A 25,563-nucleotide genomic window follows, 5' to 3' on the forward strand; every position below is an offset into this window, starting at 1 on the left:
GCCTGCGCTCTGCGTCCTGGGAAAGGGCGGGCGCCGGCGTAGCAGACTAGACGCTGAGGGACGGGCGCGCGCGGAGGGGCTCCTTGAGGGAGGCGGACGCCGGGCTACGGAAGTTAAGGGTGAGCGCGCTCTGGGAATAACCGTGGGCCGCCTTCCGGCCAAGGGGTGTGATGCGTGGTACTACAAGCGCTAACGGGAGAAGGCTGGCAAATCTGACTAAAGTGAAAAAAAAAAAGAAAAAGACTTCTCAGAGAAACAAGCCGCAGGCCCGGAGGAGACGTCCGAGAGGCGTGTGGTGGCTGGAAAGCTTGTGTCCGGGAGGCCCAAGGACTCCTGGAGAAAAGCACAGACATCCCGGTGGGAAGTGGGCAGAAGAGTTGGGCAAGTGCTTTAAAACGGAGGAATCCAGGTGTCCGGTCAACACAGAAGGCGCTCGGGCGCAGTGCTAACCCGGGGACGCGTTAAAACCACAGGGACTGGCTTAGGCTGGTTGGATTTTAGACACACTGCACCCGCGGGCTTGGCGGAAATGAGACACTCTGACCTGCGCCGTGGGTGGACCGCGGGGATCCTCTGACGCTGGCGGCGGCGTAGGCCGTGCGCCCACTCTGGGCGGTTGAGGGTCGTGAAGCAGAGGTGAAGGTGCGTGTACTTGCGATCTAACAATTCCGCTCTGTGGTATTTACTCTAGAGAAAACCTGGCTCAAGGACACCCGGAGAAGCTACAGGAATATTCCTGGCGGCGTCGTTAATAAGGACGAAGTCTGGAAACCCCCCCGAGTGTCTAAGGCGACGATACTTCAGTGAATTGTGGTAGACCGTGCAGCAGCACAGCTACCCAACAGCAGTGGGTGGCATACGGCAACCAGGACGAACGGACTGTTGCGGTGGCCAAGACGTTCGTTCGTTTTTCCCGGTAAGCTGTCTCTAGCAGTACCTAGTTGTCTTTCACTTCATTGGAAAGCTTTGTTAGATTGTATGTGACAGCTATCATATCAGCGTGCATTTAAACAGACATAAAAATTGGTGAATTTTTGTGTAGCCATCTTAATGTTGAAGATGGAAGGAAAAAAAGCAATATTTTCGTCATGTTATGCTTTATTATTTCAAGAAAGGTAAAAATGCAGCTGAAACGCACAAAAAGATTTGTGCAGCGTGTGGAGACGGTGCTGTGACGGATCGAACGTGTCAAAAATGGTTTGTAAAATTCCTCACTCGGGTTAGACCAGTTGAAGTTGATAGCAATCAAATCGAGACATTAATGGAGGACAATCAATGTTATACCACGCGGGAGATAGACAGCATACTCAAAATATCCAGATCAAGCGCTGAAAATCCTTTGCACCAGCTGGGTTTTGCGAATCGCTTTGATGTTTGGGTTCCACATAAGTTAAGCGAAAGACACATTATTGACCATATTTCCGCGTGCGATTCTCTACTTAAAGATAACGAAAACGTTCCGTTTTTAAAACAAATTGTGACAGGCGATGAAAAGCAGATAATGTACAATAATGTGGAACGGAAGAGATTGTGGGGCAAGCGAAATGAACCACCTCCAACCACACCAACATCACTGGAGTTCATCCAAAGAAGGTGATGTTGTGTATATGGTGGGATTGGAAGGGAGTCCTCTATTATGAGCTCCTTACAGAAAAACCAAACAATTTCAACAACTACTGCTCCCAATTAGACCAACTGAAAGGAGCACTCGAAGAAAAGCGCCTGGAATTAGTCAACAGAAAATGCATACTCTTCCATCAGTATAATGCAAGGCTGCATGTATCTTTGATGACCAGGCAAAAACTGTTACAGCTTGGCTGGGAAGTTCTGATTCATCCGCTGTTTTCACCAGACATTGATTGCACCTTCGGATTTCCATTTATTTTGGTCTTTACAAAATTTTCTTAATGGAAAAAATTTCAATTCCCTGGAAGACTGTGAAAGGCAGCCGGAAAAGTTCTTTGCTCAAAAAGATAAAAAGTTTTGGGAAGATGGAATTATGAAGTTGCCTGAAAAATGGCAGAAGGTAGTGGAACAAAAGGGTGAATATGTTGTTCAATAAAGTTCTTGGTGAAAATGAAAAATGTGTCTTTTATTTTTGCTTTAAAACGAAGGAACTTTTTGGCCAACCAGTAGCTGCACGAAACAGCATGAAATTCGCAAACATAGTTCTGGGTATAGGAAGACAAAGACAAAGGAATATTTACTGTGGGAATCCATTCTAACATCCAGAAGTAGGCAGTACTAAACTATGTTGTTCAGGGTGCATTTCCAGGTGATGTAATTATAAAGAGAAAAGCAATGAAGTAATTACTACAAAAGTCAGAATGGTAGTTACCTCCGAGCAAAGGAGGGGACTGTGATCATGGAGGGTTAGAGGAGGCGCTTCTGGAGTGTTGAGAACATTCTCTTTTTGACCTAGGTGGTGGTTACTCAGTTGTTTGATTTAAAATATTCTTTATAAACAGTGCTTTCGTGTTGTGCATACTCTTCTCCATGAATGTTATTTCTTGCTATTTTTAAAAAATAGCACCTTAAAGAAAAAACGAATGCGTATGAATCAGTAAGGAAAAGACAATCCAATAGAAAAGTGGGAAAAGACATGATAGGCATTTCATAGGAGAGAAAACACAGATTACATGGAAACATGGAAAAGATGCCCAACCTCATGAATAATCATAATGCACATTTAAACGACAATGAGATAACATTTCACTCTACTAGATTGGCGGGAATGTAAAAGTCTGATGACCAAGTGCTGGCAAGGATTTGGAGGAAAGGGAATTATTATGGGCTACTCTCATCCACTTTGGAAAAACTGGCATTACCTAGAAAGACTAGATATGTGCACCCCTTAAGACTCATCTATTGCACTCCTATTAGTATACTTTAGGGGAACTGTTACACAGGCACCACGTTGAATAATGTTCTAACATCTTTATTCGTAATAACTGGAAACAATCTGAATGACTATGAAGACTATTTATAAAGTGGAGTACCATAAAGATTTGAAAGTGAACGAATGAATCAACATGCTTTTTGAAAAGGTAGTATAAAAAAAGCAAGTCACAGAAAACACAATAAGATTCAATTTATAAAAAGTTCAAAAATAGGAATGCACCCCCCCCCCAAAAAAAAAACACTATATAGGGAAGCAAACACAAGTGTTAAAACTATAACGAGAAGCAAGGGGATGAAAACACTAAATTCAGGACAGTGTTACTTCTGAGAGTAAGCTTCATGCAATTTTGAAGGGCATCCAGGGAGTTTCTAAGGCACTAGTAATGTACTCTTTCTCATTAAAAGCGGCGTGGTTTTTCATTCTTTACATTGTAGCTATACATTTTAGATTGTCTTTTATGCATGTGATTTACATCACTGTAAAAAAAAATTTTTTTTAAGGTGGTTAGGGATGGGACCTTGCATGCATTCAACTTTTTAAAGCATGATACTTAAATTTCCTCCCCAGTTCTGATTCCAATATTAAATCTTTTTCAAAACCACCGTAGTATAAAAATACAGACACATGAGGGCACTCTAGTCAATCAGTTAAAGGGAAAACATTGAAACTGTGAAAATGAAGAACCTCACAACCTTTTATTGGTGATATTGGGGAGGTTTAGTTTCTTAGATATAAGCTCTCATTTTGAACCTTTCCAAATAATAAGCTCTCATCAAAACAGAATTTCCCAATACCTTGAGTCAGTGGAACTATAGTTTTATTATAGAACAGTTAAGGTAGTTTTTCAGGCATCCCTTAATCCACCTAACTTGGCCTTCTAGGTCCAGCTCTGAACACACGTTTTAATATTTAAGTATATGCATCCGTTCTCTTTTTCTTTAGAATTTACTCAAATGAGTATTACACTTCCAGGTATATACTGAAAAGAATTGAAAGCAGGGACTGAATCAGCTATTTGAACACCAATGTTCATAGCAGCATTGTTCACAATAGTCAAGAAGTGGAAATAACTAAGTGTCAACAGATGAATGGTTATGAATACTATGGAATATTATGCAGCCTCAAAAAGGAATGAAGTGGACTTCCCTGGTGGCACAGTGGTTAACAATCCGCCTGCCGATGCAGGGGACACGGGTTCGATCCCTGGTCCGGGAAGATCCCACATGCCTCAGAGTAACTAAGTCCATGTGCCACAACTACTGAGCCCACACGCCACAACTACTGAAGCCCGCGTGCCTAGAGCCTGTGCTTTGCAACAAGAGAAGCCACTGCAAGTGAGAATCCCGCGCACCAAAATGAAGAGTAGACCTCATTCTCCGCAGCTAGAGAAAGCCTGCGTGCAGCAACGAAGACCCAATACAGCAAAAAATAAATTTTTTTTAAAAAGGGAGTAAATACTGGTACTTGCCACCATAGTGATGAACCTTGAAAACATTATGCCAAGTGAAATAATCCAGACACAGAGGAGCAAATATTGTATGATTCCACTTATATGAGGCACCTATAATTGACAACTTCATAGGTACAAAAAGTAGAATAGAGGTTACCTGGGCCTGGCAGGAGATGGGACTGAGGAGTTATTATTTAGTGGGTACAGAGTTTCTGTTTGGGACAATGAAAATTTCTGGAAAAGGACAGTGGTGATGGCTGCCCAACATTATGAATATATTTACTGTTACTGAATTGTACACCTAAAAATAGTTAAAATCATACATTTTATGTTATGTATATTTTACCACAAAACTTTTTTAAAGAGTGAACATTTGAGGTATGTGAAAATAGGTCATCAAGCTTTCTTCACTTTTCCTGTTCTCCCTCTTTCTTTTACATATTCCAGCATTTCAAATTGAGAGAAAGGTAAATTATCCTAATTAAAATCAGAAATATGTAATGTGAAGTTTTACAGAATACTCCTTAGTCAGTGACTATAGCTCCATGGCTATTTCTGATGCTGAGGTTAAGGACAGCTTCTGGTGGCAGGAAAATAGGCATTCATGAATATGTACAAAACATGTTTCTGGAAAAGATTTAATAGAATATATTTTTTATAGAATTTTCTGACTCTTGATAAAAGTTGTGGATTGTAAATTTGAACCTCTCTGGGGGCGTTATTAAACTTTTCAAATTTTTCCTTCATGTACATCTGTGGGAGACCAGGTGTATGGCATTTATAAGCACAATATTTATTTATGGGTTTCTATTTCAGAAAAAGGTGTATGTAAACACTCTCAGTAAAGCATCTGCTTGTTACCAAGAGTAGAAAAAAATATATGCATTTCCATAACTATTCCTAGAAGAATTAAGCCTAGAGGCAGTATAATTATTACTTAGAAGATAGGTTGTTTTATATTCCCCTAAAAAGTGTATTTTTTACAAAGGAGCGTACGTGCCTGCTTGGCATTAGCACTACAAGCAGTGCTGCCATGAACCAGTCCTGATGTCCCTAAGTGGTCTTGCTGTGTCATCTCTAGTCATTCTTCGCATTACAGCTTGGGGCGGTTGGTAGCGTTTTTTAAAGGCTACTCCCACTACAACACACTCTGAGGTATGGGATTTGGGAGTCCATTTTTTAAGCCCTTCCCTGGTTCTCAGAACCATCTCATTTACAGTACATTTTAAGCCAATGGAACAGAATGACGGGTCACATTTGCTTTTCAGAGAGTTGAAATATCTCTCACTTTTTTAAGTGACCCCCTGTTTTAAGCATTTAAATGATTAGATTGAAAATTATTTTTTTATATAAATTTTATTTTATTTATTTCTGGCTGTGTTGGGTCTTCATTGCTGCACGCGGGTTTTCTCTAGTTGCGGCGAGCCGGGGCTACTCTTCATTGCGGTACATGGACCTCTCATTGCGGTGGCTTCTCTTGTTGAGGAGCACGAGCTCTAGGTGTGCGGGCTTCAGTAGTTGTGGCAGGCAGGCTCAGTAGTTGTGGCTCGCAGGCTCTAGAGCACAGGCTCAGTGGTTGTGGCGCACGGGCTTAGTTGCTCCGCGGCATGTGGGATCTTCCAGGACCAGGGCTCGAACCGTTGTTCCTGGCATTAGCAGGCGGATTATTAACAACTGTGCCACCAGGGAAGCCCCCGAAAGTGATTTTTAAACAGATATGCTATTCCTCAAGAGTCTGCAGAGTGTCAACAGTGTATTTACCAGAAGCAAGTTGTGGAAGGCAACTAAAAAGCTTAATTAATGCTTAAACAGCTTAGGCTCTGAAGTTAGATTGATCTTAAGTTTAAACTTCAGCTCAGTCAGTTGCTAGCTGGCTAATCTTGAATCACTTAACTGCTCCAACTCAGATTCCTGATCCATATTAGGATAACAGAATACCAAATAACCTGTTATGAGGAATAAATGCATCTAAAATAGTTGGCATAGTGTCTGCTATATATACTAAGCACTCAACAAATGTGCGCCATTGTAATCACCATCATCATCTTGTAGATTCTGTTTCCTTTTGCAATGAGGCAAGGGGGACAAAATAAGAGGCTAATTTCCCATCAACTCCCTCTATTGCCCAAGGGTAGCTGATTTCATGAAAACATGAAAAAAATAGCATTGCTGCCATAATTACTTAATTATACATTTCTGCCAGTTCACTACCCTGCACATTCAAATAAAGATGTACTAATCTTGGGATTAAGATGGTCCAGTGGTTAAGACTTCACGCTTCCACTGCACAGGGCGTGTGATCAATCCCTGGTTGGAATCTTCATGCCTGGGAAGCGGCACAGCCAAGAAAAATAAAATAAAATTTTAAAAATATTTTTATTTTTTATTTTCATGTGGGAAATGGTGTTTTTTTTAAATATTTATTTATTCTTTTATTTATTTGGCTACGCTGGGTCTTAGTTGAGGCATGCAGGATCTTTTAATTGTGGTATGCGGGATCTAGTTCCCTGACCAGGGATCAAACCCGGGCCTTCTGCATTGGGAGCATGGAGTCTTAACCACTGGGCCACCAGGGAAGTCCCCAAAAAATATTTAAAAAAAAAAAAAAAAAAAGGTTACACATGAAGAAAGATCTCCAGTAATTTATTTGTTAGTTCTTTGGGATTAGGAAATGTATGTGAATAGATTTCTTTGTGGTATTGATGTCCACCATGGCCTGAATATTAAGATTCTGCTTTATATATATGAGACAGTAAAATATGTGTTGAATGCGTAAAGACATTTTAAAGTGCTTAGATAAGTATCCCAGTATCATAGTCTCACCTTTTAGATTTATATGGCAGTAATAATAATAGTATTTAATCATCACTGTATCAGTTATCTTTTTATTGCTATGTAACAACCACCTGAAAACCTAGAAGCTAAAGTAACAACCATTTTATTTGGGCTGGTCTCAGCTAGGCAGTTCCGGTCTCGCCTGGTTTCCCTCATGTAATTGTGGTTATCTGAGAGCTCAGCTTGGAGGCAGGGGGTTAGGTGGTCTAAGGTACTTCACCTCCCTATCTAGCTGATGCCTATGGCTGTTGTCTGGGCCATGTGTCTTTCACATCGTGGTCTCAGGGTTCCAGTAGAGTCAGACCAGAAGCTGCAAGGCATAGTAAGCACTTGGCTCATTAGCTACACAACTTCATTTTTGCCACATTCAGTTGGCCAAAGCAAGTCACAAAGCCATGCCAAGAATCAAGGAAGTGGAGAAGTAGACTTTACTTCCTGGTCGGTTATAGCTAAGACACACTACAAAAGGGCATGCACATAGGATGGAGGAATTTATGGCCATTTTTAACAATCTACATGCTAGGCACTTTACACGTTTGCATGCATTATCTCATTTATTTTTCACAACCGTCCTATGAGATGTGTATATCATTGAACCTATTTTACAGATGAGAAAACTGAAACACAGAGATGTTATGTAAATTAACATTTCTATTTGGAAAATGTTTATTAAGAGTTCTTAATGGGGCTTACCTGGTGGTGCAGTGTTTAAGAATCCGCCTGCCAATGTAGGGGACATCGTTTCGAGCCCTGGTCCAGGAAGATCCCACATGCCACGGAGCAACTAAGCCCGTGCGCCACAAGTGCTAAAGCCCGTGTGCCACAACTGCTGAAGCCTGTGTGCCACAACTACTGAAGCCTGCACGCCTAGAGCCCGTGCTCCGCAACCAGAGAAGCCACCACAATGAGAAGCCCGCGCACCAAAACGAAGAGTAGCTCCCGCTCACTGCAACTAGAGAAAGACTGCGCACAGCAACCAAGACCCAGCACAGCCAATAATTAATAAATAAATAAATTTATTTTTTTAAAAAAGTTCTTAATGACTAAAACTATGCTGGTAATAGAATGTTACATTTAAAGGAAGCATAAAATATTATAAATAAAGTAATTCAATTATGTTTTTAAAATATATGCACACAAACATTCTGGGAGGAAATATTCAAAAATATTAACAAATTCTTCTGAGTTGGAAAGTAATGGATAATTGTGATTCCATCTTTTTTTGTTTTCCACATTTTTTATGAGTATATATTTACTTTTAGAAATTAAAAGTAATGTTTAAAAAGTAAATCTCTATAAAAACTCACAAGAAGAAATAGATGATCTGAATAGACCTTTGTCTATTATAATGAATTGAATCAATAACTAATAACCTTCTAAAACAGAAAGCACCAGGCCCACATGGGTTCACTGGTGAATTCTACCAAACGCTTAAGGAAGAAAGTATACAAATTCTTTACAATCTCTTCCAGAAAATAGAAGAAGAGAGAACACTTCTTAACTCATTCTGTAAGGCCAGCATTACCCTAATACCCAAACCAGACAAAGACATTACAAGAAAGAAAAACAACAGACTAATATTTATCATAAGCATAGATGCAAAAATCCTTAACAAATAATAGCAAATCAAATCCAACAATGTGTAAATAGTTATACATTATGACCAAGTGGGATTTATCCCAGATAGGCAAATCAGGGAGCATGATGCCTCCAGCTTTATTTTTCTTTCTCAAGATTGCTTGGCTCTTCAGGCTCTTTTGTGGTTCCATACAAATTTTAGGATTGTTTGTTCTATTTCTGTGAAAAATGCCATTGGAATTTTTATAGGGATTGCTTTTAATCTGTGGATTGCTTTGGGTAGTATGGATATTTTAACAATATTAATTCTTCTAATCCATGAGCATAGAATATTTTTCCATTTAGCTGTGTCTTCTTCAATTTCTTTTCTGAATGTCTTATAGTTTTCAGTATGTAGGTCTTTGACCTCCTAGGTTGAATTTATTCCTAGGTATTTTATTCTTTTTGATGCAATTGTAAATGAGATTGTTTTCTCAATTTCCTCAATGTCTTACAGCTTTCTTTCCAGCTTAAAGAAGCCCCTTTAACATTTCTTTTAAGGCTAGTTTAATGGTGATGAACTCCTTGAGCTTTTGCCTTCTGGAAAACTCTTTATCCTTCAATTCTGAATGATAACTTTGTCAGGTGGAGTATTCTTGGTTGCAAGTTTTTTCCCCTTTCAGCTCTTTGAATATATCATGACACCCCCTCCTGGCCTGAAAAGTTTTTTTCTGCTGAGAGTCTTATGGGGGTTCCCTTGTATGTAACAAGTTATTTTTCTCCTTCTATTTGCTGCTCTGTTGAGTTTCACTGCCTTGTCTTCATGTTCACTGATTCTTTCTACTGCTTCATCTTGTCTGCTGTTGAACCCTTAAGTGTATTTTTCAGTTATTATATTCTTCAGCTCTGTTACTTCTGTTTGATACTTTCTTATATTTTCTATCTCCCTGTTGAAATTTTCACTGTGTTCATCTATTCTTCTCTTCATTTCAGTAAGCATCTTTATGACCATTAGTTTTAACTTTTTATCAGGTAAATTACTTATCTCCGTTTCATTAAGTTTCTTCTGAGATTTTATCTTATTTTTTCATTTGGAACATATTCCTCTGTTTCTTCATTTTGCTTGACTTTCTGTGTTGGTTTCTATACAGTAGATATAACAACTACCTCTCCCAGTCTTGAAGGAGCAGCCTCGTGCTGGAGGTGAAATTTGTCATTCAACCCTGCCCCAGCTCTTGGTTGTCTCTCAAATCTTGTGCTTGTCCAAACAGCTTATTATTTTTTTTATTCAAGTATAGTTGACTTACAGTGTTGTGTAAATTAATTTCTGCTGTACAGCAAAGTGTTTCAGTTATACGTATATATACATTCTTCTTCATATTCTTTTCCATGATGGTTTATCACAGGATATTGAATATAGTTCCCTGTGCTCTACAGTAGGACCTTGTTGTTTATCCATTTTATATATAATAGTTTGCATCTGCTAATCCCAAACTCCCAAACAATCCCTCCCCCCACACCCCTCCCCCTTGGCAACCACAAGTCTGTTCTCTATGTCTGTATGTCTGTTTCTGTTTCGTAGATAAGTTCACTTGTGTCATTATATGTGTCATACCACATAAAAGTGATATCATGTCATACCACATATAAGTGATATCATATGGTATTTGTCTTTCTCTTTCTGACCTACTTCACCTAGTATGATAATCCCTAGGTCTATCCATGTTGCTGCAAATAGCATTATTTCATTCTTTTTTATGGCTGAGTAGTATTCCATTGTATGTATGTACCACGTCTTCTTTATCCATTCATCTGTCAATGGACATTTAGGTTGTTTCCGTGTCTTGCCTATTGTAAACAGTGCTGCTATGAACCTTGGGGTGCATGTATCTTTTTGAATTATAGTTTTGTCCAGATATTTGTCCAGAAGTGGGATTGTTGGATCACATGGCTACTCTATTTTTAGCTTTTTGAGGTACCTCCATACTGTTCTCCATACTGTTTTCCACAGTGCCTACACCAATATACATTCCCACCAACAATGCAGGAGTGTTCCCTTTTCTCCACAGCCTCTCCAGCATTTGTTATTTGTAGATTTTTTTTTTTACTTATTTATATTTTTGGCTGCATTGTGTCTTCATTGCTATGCGCAGGCTTTCTCTAGTTGCGGCAAGAGGGGACTGCTCTTTGTTGCGGTGCACGGGCTTCTCATGGTGGCTTCTCTTGTTGCAGAGCATGGACTAGGCGCACAGGCTTCAATAGCTGTGGCACATAGGCTTAGTAGTTGTGGCTCACAGGCTCAGTAGTTGTGGCACACAGGCTTAGTTGCTCCGCAGCATGTGGGATCTTCCCAGACCAGGGCTTGAACCCGTGTCCCCTGCGTTGGCAGGCAGATTCTTAACCACTGTGCCACCAGGGAAGCCCCTGTAGATTTTTTAATGATGGCCATTCTGACCAGTGTGAGGTGGCAACTCATTGTAGTTTTGATTTACATTTCTCTAATAATTAGCAATGTTGTGTACCTTTTCACGTGCCTGTTGGCCATTTGTATGTCTTCTTTGGAGAAATGTCTATTTAGGTCTTCTGCCCATTGTTGTTGTTTTTTTTTTTTAAATGCCTGCCTAGAAAATGCACAGGCAAGAACTAAGTAGATGAAATTTTTTTTGTGGTTTTTTTTTTTTTAATAAAGGAGGGTTTTCTTTTCTTTTTTTATATTTATTTATTTATTTATTTTTGGCTGCATTGGGTCTTTGTTGCTGCACACAAGCTTTCTCTAGTTGTGGCAAGTGGGGCTGCTCTTCGTTGCAGTGCACAGGCTTCTCATCGCGGTGGCTTCTCTTGTTGTGGAGCACGGGCTCTAGGCGCGCAGGCTTCAGTAGTTGCAGCACGTGGGCTCAGTAGTTGTGGCTCATGGGCTTGGTTGCTCCCCAGCATGTGGGATCTTCCCAGACCAGGGCTCGAACCCGTGTCCCCTGCATTGGCAGGAGGATTCTCAACCACTGCGCAACCAGAGAAGCCCTTCTGTCCATTTTTTGATTGGGTTGTTTGTTGTTGTTGTGTTGTTGTTGAATTGTATGAGCTGTTTGTGTATCTTGGAAATTAATACTTTGTCAGTCGCATCATTTGCAAATATTTTCTCCCAGTCTGTAGGTTGTCTTTTCATTTTGTTTATGGTTTCCTTTGCTGTACAAAAGCTTGTAAGTTTGATTAGGTCCCATTTGTTTATTTTTGCTTTTATTCCTATTGGGTCGGCAGACTGACCTAAGAAAACATTGGTACAACTTATGTAAGAGAATGTTTTGCCTATGTTTTCTTCTAGGAGTTCTACGGTGTCATGTCTTATATTTAAGTCTTTAAGCTATGTTGAGTTTATTTTTGTATAGGGTGTGAGGGTGTGTTCTCAGTTCATTGATTTACATGCAGCTCAAACAGCCTATGATATTTTTACTTGCTCCCAGTAAAAGGCGTGTGCCAAGACCTGCCAGTGTCCCAAAGGGGAGGGTCTCAGCACCTGGATTCAGGCTGACTGGAAGCCAGGCCCTCAGGCAGCAGCTTTTAAAAGAATGCAATGTATACAGCCCTGTGGGACTGCAAGTGTAAGCCCCACTGGCCACCAGAGCCAGGCTATCTGGAGGTGTCCCCTGGGCAGCAGTTGCAAAAACTGGGACTCCAGACAGGCGTATAAACTCTTCTCTGGGAGATACCAGTGAGCTAGAGAAAGGTAGAGGGAGCATGCCCAAATGATCCACAGCCCACGTTCATTTCGTTTTGTTTTGTTTTAATAGTGGTCACCCACTATTAAAGTGATATCTTATTATGGCTTAGATTTTCATTTACCTAGTGATTAGTGATGTTGAGCATCTTTTCATATGCTTCTTGGCCAGGCATCTGGGTTTTAAACTGTTATAGAGTGCTGAATTTTAGCTGTTTTCAGCCAATCCTCGTGTCTTTTGTAAGACTACATAACAAAAATAGCTCACAAACAATCTAGAGACCAATGAGCTTTTTAAGGTGCCTCAGAAGTTGAGCCCATGTCACTTCAGTTGGGTTCTAACACTGTTGGGTTGGAGACCTTCAGTGTGGCCCAAAGCATGTAGCAGTTCTAGTTCAATCACTGTTTAAGTAAGTGGATGAATACTCAGAAGGATATAAGAGCCTCTTAAAAGAGAAGGAATGTCTTATTACATATAGAAAACTCTAGGCCTACATGGTTCCACTGCTATATTCTTCCATCCATTTAAGGAAGAAATAAGACCAACTCTACACAAATGTTTCCAGAAAGTAGAACACTTCCCAGCTCTTATTATGAGGCTGGCATTGCTCTGATCCCAAAGCCAGACAAATGCTCTCTGCAGAGGGCCCTCAGACCTCCTTCCTAAAGCACGCTGACTGGTACCAGTGGGAGCATGACTGGTGAAGCTGGGCCTGGAGCTCAGCTGGAAAGGGGGTGGGGAGATGGTACAGGCTGGGGTGCTGTGGGAGTTCAGTCAGGACGAGCACCCTGAAAGGAACTTTACAGAAGCACAAGTTCTCTGGGTCCTGTGTGTGACGCAGCGGGAGGGGCCTCCTTCAGAAGCAGCTCGCTTATGCTGTGCAGTGTCTTTTTCCTTCTTTAAAGTTTATTTTTGTGTCCCGTTGAGTGAAATGCACCTTCCCACTGTACAGAACAGAAGGAATAGTTACTCTGCTTTTTCATCAAATGAGAATTTTTCTGGCAGTTTTGCAGTGATTGACGTGGCTTAGCCGTTTTCACACAATTCCTCCCCATTCTTTTTACGCCTGTTTTGTCCTGAGTCCTTAGGTTTCTGTGGTCCCCAAGGTCCATACACTTGGCCTGCTCCCCTGGCTGTAGAAGAAGAGGGGGCTCCTGCTGTCTCCCCCAGCTCCGTCTGCTGTGCTGCCTGCCAGGTGGAGTGAAGGCCACATGGGACCATCAAAGCCCTTTCCATCATCTTAGATCCTGACCTTCCCATGAAACCTGCCCAGGAGGAGGGGGCGACACCAAGAAGAAGGAGAAAAGCTGGTGGAGCAAATGCTAAGACCTGCAGGTGAGCTTCAAGGAGAGATGTGGGCTGGGACACGGCGGGGACAAGCCCGGAGGTGTGGGCGCCAGGTGCTTGGCCCTCCCTGCTCTTAGCAACTGGCGGTTAGGCAACCACAGGGCTGGGATTTCTGACAAAGTTTTCTCCATTTTACTCATCTGTGAGGGCTCAGCACTTCTCATGAATTAGTGCATGGAAGGCTCACAAAAACCTTGCGAAGTTATACGACTCTTCTTCCTTTTTCTTTCAGGTGTGGAGACCCTGAGTCCCGGCTGGGAGCCCAAGGATGCAGGCAGGGTCCCAGCGAGGGCGGCTCAAGACGCCTTCCCTTGGCATCCTTGTCATTGTAGCTCAGGAACTGTCCAAGAGCACACAAGGCAGGTCCAAACCCGGACCTAATGCAGGACTCACCCCGCGGGGCACCCACAGGCCCTCAGCGAGGAGCGTGTGCTCCACGGAAGGCTGTACCATGCTTGCCAGGACAGGAGAGGCTGCCTGGAAACACTTTTTTTCCTGCCTTTAGAAATTTGCTTGCACTTTCTAGAAAATATCCATTATATATATATATATTTTATATGTAAAAATATAAATACACACACATATTCAGATGTCTCCCTTGAAACTGTGATGCCCCCACGTTAACATTCTCATCTTAAACAGAGAGCACTTGGCTTGGGGGTAGAGCTACCTGTATGCTAAATCAGCAGCTGTGGATTGTCTCGCCCCTTAGGTTTCAGATCTGCCTGGCTCTGTGATGCACGAGGCTCCCCTGGGCTTTGATGTCAGAAGAACTTGAGGTGCCCTGTCCCTCCCTCGGGTCCCCACACCCTGGAGCCTCAGCTCCTCCATCTCTGCTTACCTGGCACGAGATGCAAAGTGCCCGGAGCAGCTTGGCGCCAGTGGACAGAAACTCCTTTAAGCAGCTTCCAGCCTTGGAGGACCCGACAGATCCAACTTTTTCAGTTTTACACTCAATGTGCAAGTATAACATGAGTCGTCTTCATTTATCACCCAAGTGAGAAAACATGGGTCTTTTAAAAACCTACCAAATGTAAACTTTTCCTAAGACCTCATCTATACAAAGAAGTAACTACTAGTTGGACTGAACTTTCAAGACCTTTCTCTATGCTTACTTATTTCCTGAAATGTTTTTTTATTAAAATAACGTGTATTGCACAAAATTCAGAAGAAAATATCAAAGTGAAAGAAGAAATTTTTTAAATTATCCATAACCCTGTGAGGTAGAGTGATAACAACTATGAATATTTTGGTGTTTTTCATTCATTTTGTGTAGATACACATGTATATAAATAAATACGTGCCAATGTGGAATGACATGGTAACATTTATTTGATAATCTTTTTCTAAACATTTCATCAATATATACTACAGAAAAATGCACAACCTCCTTTTATATGCAATACATGACAATCATCTTAACCTAGCATTAAATCCTCTTGTATAGCAGAGTGTAGATTTCCTCTGTGAACTTGCTGCCTCTCCGGGATTCCGGAATTGCCTGAGGTCAAACAACCTTCTGATATGAGTTTCAGTTCTTCAGTAAGATGTTTTCTTTCTTTTTTTTGGCCTTGCCACGCGGCTTGCAGGATCTTGGTTCCCCAACCAGGGATTGAACCTGCGCCCTCAGCACCTCAGCAGTGAAAGCACAGAGTCCTGACCACTGGACTGCCAGGGAATTCTCCAGTAGGACTCTTATTTCAAGGTCCTGCACACTCTCCCAGGTCATCTATGGAAACTCATGGGCCTTAGGACCACTTGTATCAGGACCCTGGGGCTCTTGATTAAAATGCAGATTCTTGAGTTCCCACCTCAGCCTTGCTGAATAAGAATGTCTGGGTTTGGGGCCCAGGAATCTTCATTTTAAATAAGCCCATCTAGAAATTCTTATGAGCCTTAAAGTCTGAGTGACCCTGGCCTTTGACCACATTAATGTGAGCATTCCTTCTTGGGGTGTTGTTTTCCAGAATGGTTGAGGAGGTATAGCCCTTGCATTCTTCATGAAAGGGGCTTTGTGTTCCTCAGTGACGCCTAGATTGTAGGGTCTCTGCTTAACAGGAGGTTGTGTGGAGATGAGATGCCTTGGTGGCGGGGGAGACGAGCCGGCTGCATTACCTACTCAACCACTTTCACCCCTCGGAGCCTGGATTTTCTCACTGCAAAACGGTGGTGAAAATAATTATCTCATGGGGTTGCTCCAAGGACTGCATGAGATAATGTTTGGGAAAGTCTCTGCAAACCAAAATCTGCTCTACAATATTATTCTTGTTATCCACAGCTCAACACTTTCCCCTCTCAGCCATGGGGGGTCCTGGTTAACCATTGCTCCTACACGTGTGATGCCCTTATACAGTAGCCACTAGCCACATGTGACTTGAACATTTAAAATGTGGATAGTCTGGGGAATTACCTGGCACTCCAGTGGTTAGGACTCCACGCTTCCACTGCAGGGAGCCTGTGTTCGATACCTGGTCGGGGAACTAAGATCCCACATGCCATGCAGTGTGGCCAAAAGAAAAAAAAAGTGACTAGTCTGAATATTGTTAGGGTTTTTTTTTATATTTATTGAAATAGAGTTGATTTACAAAGTTGCATTTGTTTCAGGTATACAGCAAAGTGATTCAGTTATACCTATATATATATATATATATATATATGTTCCTTTTTAGATTCTTTTCCATTATAGGTTATTACAAGATATTGAATATCGTTCCTTGTATTATATAGTAGATCCTTGTTGGTTATCTGTTTTATATATAGTAGTGTGTATCTGTTAATCCCAAACTCATAATTTATCCCTCCCCCCCTTTCCCCTTTGGTAACCATAAGTTTGTTTTCTATGTCTATGAGTCTGTTTCTGTTTCATAAATAAGTTCATTTGTATCATTTTTTTAGATTCCGCATATAAGCGATATCGTATGATACTTGTCTTTCTCTGTCTGACTTCACATAGTATGATAATCTTTAGGTTCATCTGTTGCTGCAAATGGCATTATTTCATTCTTTTTTATGGCTGAGTAGTATTCCATTATATATATGTACCACATCTTTATCCATTCATCTGTCAATGGCCATTTAGGTTGCTTCCATGTCTTGGCTATTGGACATAGTGCTGCTATGAACATTGGGCTACATGTATCTTTTTTTTTTCTTAATTTATTTTTGGCTATGTTGGGTCTTCGCTGCTGCCCACAGGCTTTCTCTAGTTGCAGCGAGCGGGGGCCACTCCTCGTTGCAGTGTGCAGGTGTCTCACTGCAATGGCCTCTCTTGTTGCGGAGCACGGGCTCCACGCAAGCGGGCTTCAGTAGTTGTGGTGCACGGGCTTCAGTAGCTGTGGCTCGTGGGCTCTAGAGCGCAGGCTCAGTAGTTGTGGCGCACGGGCTTAGTTGCTCCGTGGCATGTGGGATCTTCTGGGACCAGGGCTCAAACCCATGTCCCCTGCATTGGCAGGCGGATTCTTAACCTCTGTGCCACCAGGAAAGCCCTGTCTTTTCGAATTATAGTTTTCTCCAGATACATGCCCAGGATTGGGATTGCTGGATCATATGGAAGTTCTATTTTTAGTTTTTTAAGGAACCTTCATACTGTTCTCCATAGTGGCTGCACCAGCTTACATCTGCACCAACAGTGTAGAAGGGTCCCCTTTTCACCACACCCTCTCCAGCATCTGTTATTTGTAGATTTTTTGATGATGGCCATTCTGACTGGTGTGAGGTGATACCTCATTGTGGTTTTGATTTGCATTTCTCTAATAATTAGCAGTGTTGAGCATTTTTTCGCATGCCTGTTGGCCCTCTGTATGTCTTCTTTGGAGAAATGTCTATTTAGATCTTTTGTCCATTTTTTGATTGGATTGTTTGTTTTTTGGGTTATTGAGATGTATGAGCTGTTTGTATATTTTGGCAATTAATCCCTTGTTGGCTGCATCATTCGCAAATATTTGCTCCCATTCCATATGTTGTCTTTTTGTTTGGTTTATGGTTTCCTTTGGTCTGAATATTATAATAGATATACTGTAAGTTAAAATACACACCAGACTTTGAAGACTCAGTGCAAAAAAAACAGAAAATAAATAATCTCAATAAATTTTTAATATTGACTACATGTTGAAATAGTTTTGGAGTTAAGAAAAATATATAATTAAAATCTATTTCACTTTTTTCATTTTTTCTAATGTGGCTAACTAGAAAACATTTAATTGCATATGTGATTAGCACTATATTTTTGTGGGTCGTGCTTTTCTAGAGACCTTTTCAATAAAATACGTGAAGTAAAATGCACAAGTAAAAAAGAAGAATGTCAATAAGTAAGAAAACAAACAACCCAATTTTAAAAATGGGCCGAAGACCTTAACAGACATCTCAGCAAAGAAGACATACAGATGGCAAATAAGCCTATGAAGAGATGGTCCACATCACGTCATCAGGGAAATGCAGATGAAAACAATGAGATACCACTCCTCCCCTACGAGAAGGGCCAAAATCCAGAACACCGACCGCACCCAATGCAGGCGAGGATGTGGGGCAGCAGGCGCTCTGGTCGCTGGTGGCGGGAACGCAGGGTGGTGCAGCCCCTTGGGAAGACCATTTATGCACCCCTCCTCGAAGCTGCCGGCCCGGCCGGGCTCCCAAGTGGCGGTCAAAGCACCACAGTCAGGAACCTGCACACAACAGGCCTGACTGGCCGGAAGCTGAACTGACCAGGGGCACCTCCGTTTTCTGGTGGATCTGTCTCATCAGATAACGTAACGAAGATGTTTCAGAGTATTTGAAAATGGGTTGGAATAACCTTGAACTACTAACACAGCATGCTCTGTACAGTGATGATAGCCGTCCCTCTGGAGTCACCAAGCTGTTGAGTTGTAAACGTGAGGGAAAGATTTCCACGTGGGTGTGTGACAAGTCAGCATTTGTATTTTACACAATTAAATGGAAAAAATAAATTTTAAAAAAGTCTTTAAAGGAGAAGAAGAATGTGTTGGCCTGAAGGAGTAATTGGCCTAAGAGTAGGGTAAAGTTATAATTTCACATTCTCAGCCCTGCCGGCCACCCATGGAATCACAGAGCACTCTGTCCTAAGCGTTATTAGGAGGCCGAGGGAGGGGACAGAGACCCAGGCTTCATGAAGTCATTTTAAGGAAGTGATAGCTACAGAGTAGAAAACATGACTGAGGCCCAGGGAAGGTGAGGTGCCGGTCGCTGCTAAGGCCAGAGTCCAGTGCACAGCATTCTCTCGAGGGCGGCTGTTAGGAGATTTTTAAATTATTAATTAATTAATTAATTAATTTTTGGCTGCGTTGGGTCTTCGTTGCCGTGTGTGGGCTTTCTCTAGTTGTGGCGAGCGGGGGCTATTCTTCGTTGCGGTACACGGGCTTCTCATTGCGGTGGCTTCTCTTGTTACGGAGCATGGGCTCTAGGCACGTGGGCTTCAGTAGTTGTGGCACGTGGGCTCAGTAGTTGTGGCTCACGAGCTCTAGAGCGCAGCCTCAGTAGCTGTGGCACATGGGCTTAGTTGCTCCGCGGCATGTGGGATCTTCCTGGACCAGGGCTCGAACCTGTGTCCCCTGCATTGGCAGGCAGATTCTCAACCACTGCGCCACCAGGGAAGCCCCGTAATTCACCTTAAAATACTCCAGTGCAGCCGGTGTGATATCACGTGTGTGCCAATCAGCTTCACATCTAATTCTGAGAATGTGCAGCCAACCTCCTGCTACCAGCACTAAAACACAGCTCAGCCATCACCGGAGTGAGCCACCCACAAGGCAGCTCAGTCTCCATTCTGTGTGCTCGGGGAGACGGCTGCACAGCACCTAGGGCCTTCCAGAAAAGGCGACTCTCAGGTAGATCAGTGCACAAATGGACTTATCCACCAAACAGAAACAGAATCACAGACACAGAGAACAGACCTGTGGTCGCCAAGGGGGAGGGGGTTGGGGGAGAGATGGACTGGAAAGTTGGGGTCAGCAGATGCAAACTAGTATATAAAGGATGGATAAACAACAAAGTCCCACTGTACAGCACAGGGAACTATATTCAATATCCTGTGATAAACCATCATGGAAAAGACTATGAAAAAGAACGTATATAGAGACTTTCCTGGCGGTCCAGTGGTTATGACACCGCGCTTCCACTGCAGGGGGCACGGGTTTGATTTCCAGTCAGGGAACTAAGATCCCGCATGCTGCACGGTGCAGCCAAAAACACAACCGGAAAAAACAAACAAAAAGAATGTATATATGTATAACTGAGTCACTTTGCTGTACAGCAGAAATTAACATTGTAAATCAAACTATACTTCAATAAAATTTAAAAAAACAAAACAAAAAACAGATCGGTGGCCACCCGGGGCTCGAAGTTACTACGAAGGGGCTTAACGAACGTTTTATATCATAGGAAAAGTTCTATATCTTGACTGTGGTGCCCAGCTTAGATATTTGTCTAAACTCATAGAGGGGAGTTCCCTGGTGGCCTAGAGGCTAGGACTTGGTGCCTTCACTGCCGAGGGCCCGGGTTCAATCCCTGGTCGGGGAACTGAGATCCCACATGCTGCACGGCCAAAAAATTAAAACAAACAAACTCATAGAACCCTATACTGAAAAGGGAGGTTTTTGCTATATGTAAATTATACTTCAGTAAACTTAAAAAGACTGCACAGTCCACATTTCACTGTAAATTTTACTTCAAAAAATCCATTTTGGAATACTGGCGTCTAGTTGATGTCCTGTTGGCACGTTTAGGGGTGCTGGGCTGAGGCCTGCCACCTGCCCCGAAATGTAGCAGAAGTGAGAGAGAGGACGGGAAGGTCAGACACAGATGTGCACAGACGTGCAACAAAGTAAATGTGGCAAAGCTTTCAGGTAGCACCAAGGTCTGTGGTTCCCTAAGTGCTGTGCCAGACCAGCAGCATAGCCTCACCTAGAAGCTTGTTAGAAATGCATATTTTCAGCCCAGAGCCGCTGCTGAATCAGAACTGGAGGGAGGCCCCAGCTGTGGGTTTTCACAAACCTCGGAGGTGATCCCGACGCAGGCTGCAGTCTGAGAACCGTCGATTAGAGGCTGGTGTGTTGGTGTTCGTTGTACAGTTCTTCCGAGTTTTCTGCATGTTTTGAAAATCTTCATAATGAAGTGTTGGGGCAGAGACTGTGTAGCCTGGAAGCTGGCCCCCGGCACTGACTCAGGAAGGGACACCCTCAGGGCGGGGCTGTCGCCAGCCCTCCGCCGACTCCATCAACAGCCTGGGCTTCTCTCATCAGCGTCCTGGCCGTCCAAAACGGGGTTTTGTGGGTAGCAGTGGTGTCTTGTTACTTAGCACGATAAATGCCAAAAATGGGCTCGCGTTGGTGAAGTTAAAGGTGTTTAAGTAGGGATCCGTCAGACTGCCAGAGCAGGCATGGGAGTGTGGAGGCCCGTGGCCTGTGCCCCTCAGGCTGGGCCTGGGGTGGGGCCGCATGGGGGCTCAGCCTTTGCAGCTCAGGAATGTTGCATCTGCGTGTGTGGGGCAGACAGACTTGCAGGCAGAGGACTGAGAGCGGGCCCTTCTTTGAGCCTCCAGAACAGGTTGTAGGAACCATTCTGTGCCTGTGTTCTAACCAGTGTCTCGTAAATGCCTGTTTGTATCTGAATCCAGTCTGAGACTCACTTTCATTTTGACCCAGGGGTGAGATGTGGGTGGGCCTCACTCCAACCACTTCAAAATTCTGTGTCCGGGGCTCCCCTGGGGGCGCAGAGTTTGAGAACCCGCCTGCCAGTGCAGGGGACACGGGGTCGAGCCCTGGCCCAGGAAGATCCCACACCCCGCGGAGCAACCAAGCCTGTGCGCCACAACTACTGAGCCTGCGCTCTAGAGCCCGCGAGCCACAACTACTGAAGCCCGCGCGCCGCAATAAGAGAAGCCACTGCAATAAGAAGCCCGTGCACCGCAACAAAGAGCAACCCCCGGTCGCCACAACTAGAGAAAGCCCGCTCGCAGCAACGAAGACCCAACGCAGCCAAAAAAAAAAAAAATTTCTGGCAGCCGTCACCCCCCAAAGGAACAGAGGGGCTGTGTGTGACCACATGAACTCAGACCAGGTGTAGCAGCAGGGGACCGATCACTTGATAGCTGGATGGTTCAGGAAACGTCATGTGGTTGCCTGACCACAAGTTCAGCCATTTGCTGTCAGTACTTTAGGAATTCCTTCTTAATTAGTCATTGCAGGCATCTATGGCTTCTAGACTTTCTTTGATTCCTGGTTAGCCTTCACTACAGCCTTCTTTTGTTAGCAGGACTTGCCCTTTTTCCCCAAATTTTGCAAAATAATTACTGATTACTCCAGAAAGCTCATTCCACTTGGAAGGAAATCTAATGACGTGAGATGTATTGTGGTCACCCCTAACATTTCATTCTGCATTGAGCCTCTTTCCAGGCTGGCCCTTTGTGCGGGGGATACTAGTCCAGGGCTCCTCACCTGAGGGTCACAGATCCCAAAATTCTGTGGATGGAACTCAAGAGACTTGTGAACTTGGACGGGGAAAAGTTACATCTTTATCTTCTCCAACTTCGAACTGAAACTTAGCATTTCCTTCCAATTACAAATGTGGGCAGCACGATACAGGCAGGCCAGCAGAACCTGTGCCTTTGTCTCCAGTAGAAATCAGAGATATTTTCACATCACATGACAATTTTGTAGTTATTCTTGAAAGACCATTTATGGTCATCACTGCTTCAAAACTAGGGAAGTTGTTAGATCTGCCAACCGATCTTAATGCATGAATGAAGAAACACATATATTACTATATCACCAGATTTCTAAAATATTTGATCACTGTATTTCAATAAAACAGGTTTCCTTTGGAATCATATGTATTTTATTTTATGCCTTAGAAAATATTCTGAGAAGGAGTCCACTGGCTTCCCCAGACTGTTAAAGAAGTTCCTGGCTCTAAAAAGATGAAAAAAATCCTGCTTAGCCAGATTGAGAGATGTTATTTATTTCTGAAATTTATTTCTGAAACGTGAGGGTTGGAAACCCACCCCCATCATGGCTCTCAGGGCACTGCCAGCCCGACTTCAACAATTGCTCGGAATTCAAAGGAGCTGAAGGGAGGGGAGGTGGCCAAGGGCAGGGCAGTGGAAACAACACTTGCTTAGGGACCAGCCCTCCCATCTGGGCCTGGGGATTTGCTGGTATTTCATCATCACGGTGACAGCCTTTGCTCTTAAAGATAATAATCTTCAGATTCCTCAGTTTTGGTGTGAGCCTCAGTATTTTCAGTGGCTCCAAAACGAAAGTAGATTTACTGCAAACGTACTGCATAGTTTTCAGTGAAGCTCAACCTTGCCCCGTTGTACAGAAACGCATGAAACGGCCCCTGCTTTGCTGGCTATAAAACCCAACTGGAGGAAGATTGTTGTTTAATGAGGAGGAACAGGAGGAGAGAGCCCTGTCAACTCTCTTAGAGACGCTGAGAAGACGGGCACTGGCCGCCGGCACGCTCTGGTCATAGTACACAGGGAGCCAGATCTGGATTTGAAACCTGGCTTAGCCACTTACTAACTAGATGTGGGGCGAATTAAAGTCTTTGAGCCTCCTTTTCGTCTCTGTGAAATGCAGTTTATCAGTGGATATTTTAACTTTCACTGATTTCCACTCAACTACACCACTTCCACCAAAAAATGACTGTGAAGCCAAGCATAAATGGCTGAGCCCGTTTTGAAACCAGTATTCCACTTGTTAATGCCTTTTGTCCTATCATGTACCACGTGTTTAAGAATAAATTGTCTTCAAACCAAATGTCAGTCAACTGTGCAACGTCACACAAACCAATTTTTTGTCTTTTACATGGAAATAACAGTTCAATAGTAGCAGGTACTTTATTTTAGAATACAATAAGAAAAAATATTTAATTCTTCCTTCTAGATCAGGGGGGTGAAATGATAGGTCTCTGAGCCTAATTCTCGGGAACTATCTGAAAATCGCGTTTCCAAGCCCCCAGGCCTCTCACCAGAGCGAGCCCCCTAGCACCTCGTTTGTGTTTTCCACAGCTGCCCTCATTTGAACTTCAGATTCCAGCTGTGATACCCCGTGAGCATTCAGCCCTTGCTCTGTTAGTCTCCTGTCCTGATGCTGCTCTGTAAATAGCGCCCCGTTATGATTCCTCTTCCACGTGCGTGGCGGGGTGTCCCTCCATCAGTCCTTTGTGTTCATTCTCTTCGAGCCCTTGGCACAAGAGTGCTCAGTGGACACTACCGGCTGCCACGCAGTCCTGTCCCACCTGTCCCACCTGTCCCGCTCAACAGCGCACCCACGGAAACGGAGTGTTACACGACTATGCGATCCTGGGCCTTTTAAACAATACAGTAACCTGTGTCACCCAGACCTGTGCTCAGCGTTTAGCATTGGAATCACAAAGGCAACTTCAAATATGAAACCTGTTCTCAGCTGAGCAGAAAAGTACTTGTTTCTCACACAGATGAACCCCACGTGTCAGTGTTTTGCCAGTTGTGCTCTTTGCAGCGCTTACGTGTGATGACCTCACTGCACAGTAACGCCCAGCACTGCCAGGGAATTCTCAGGGCTGAGAGCCCCTTGGACTGCTCTCTGGGTTCAGGTGGCCCACGTGGCACTTTAGACCATGCCCGTTAGGAGAGCTGTTTCCTGGAAGCGAAAGGGCAGCTTCCTCCACGCAGTCCTCACGGTGGGGGTATTGCTCCTCTTGGGGAAGAAACTGAAGTCAGTTGACCATCTCTCTTCGCCCCTAGTCTCAGGTTCCTGACATTCTGAAAGGTTTTCAGTGACACATTCCGATGGGTGTGTGACCTGCCTACACGGGGTGTGGCCTCGGAGTCCCCCTCTGAACCAGCCTGACCTCCGTTTCCAGCTGAGATGGAGGCCATTTTGTGTGTGTGCACGCGTGCGTGTGTGTTTGACAAACGATAGGGCTCGACTTTGATCAATTCAGCTAATTATGCAATGAGTGTAAAAACACTCCAAACAAGGTGGAGTGGTGACATAATACTATCGGATGTCAACAAGTTCAAAGTCATCTGCATATTCCCCGTCTAACCTGTAAACCCCACGTTTCTTCTCTTTGCATAATAGCATTAAAAGAAAACTAGGACTACCCCTGAACCAGAACCCTGAATTTCAGAGACCGACCATAACATGTCGCTCTGCTCTCACCAAACAAAATACTTGTCAGGCCTTAAAATGGCTGAGAATTAATTCCACAGCTGGCAGTCGTGATGTTCACCCTGTGGTATTCCTTCCTGAGGTTAGGGAAATTCCATTCAAAGTCCCCAGATTCTTCTATTTTTTTCAGTATGTACAGCATGTAGAATTTAATATAGCTCAATAGTTTTACGAAACACAATTCACTATCTAGAGGATGTTGGTCACAAAATCATCATAAATGCCTTTTTTAGATTTTCTGATCATGACTCCTAAGAATGCACAGCTATGGGCTGTAGCTGGGAGCAGACGGCGCTGTTACCTTCTGTAGAAATTCACTTCCCTCCCCAAATGTGACATTAATAATTTGATTCATTAGATGGAAAACTGACAGAAAGATTATTGGCTTTACCCTCCCTTCTAAATAAAACGTTCTTTTCCCTCTTGATATTTGGTAAGCTCCAGCTCTTCAGGATTTTTCCTTGGATAAAAGTTTCAACAAACACCTACCGTATGCTGGGGACTTTACACGTATGTCTCTCTCATTTGGTTCTCATGACACCGTGGGACCGATATGAATCCCTACTCTATAAAGGAGGAAACCAGGGC

The 25,563-nt window shown here is 43.2% G+C and overlaps 1 long non-coding RNA gene across 3 annotated transcripts; it reads left to right on the top strand.

The window, feature by feature from the left end:
- The first annotated feature begins 12 nt into the window (after positions 1-12).
- LOC111175152 (uncharacterized) lies at positions 13-15,121 on the top strand. 3 transcript variants are annotated; one of them, XR_002644632.2, is made up of 4 exons: positions 13-119; positions 692-916; positions 13,546-13,792; positions 14,037-15,121. It is a non-coding gene; the product is annotated as an uncharacterized LOC111175152 (long non-coding RNA). The 3 variants fall into 3 exon arrangements; XR_002644634.3 differs by having other exon boundaries at positions 14-119; positions 13,702-13,792; XR_002644633.3 differs by lacking the exon at positions 13-119 and adding an exon at positions 145-357.
- The last annotated feature ends 10,442 nt before the right edge of the window (positions 15,122-25,563 follow it).

The sequence above is a fragment of the Delphinapterus leucas genome, chromosome 18 (assembly GCF_059928025.1).
Source record: "Delphinapterus leucas isolate spDelLeu-1000000601 "Yukka" chromosome 18, BTC_Dleu_Yukka2, whole genome shotgun sequence".
NCBI classification, from domain to species: domain Eukaryota; kingdom Metazoa; phylum Chordata; class Mammalia; order Artiodactyla; family Monodontidae; genus Delphinapterus; species Delphinapterus leucas.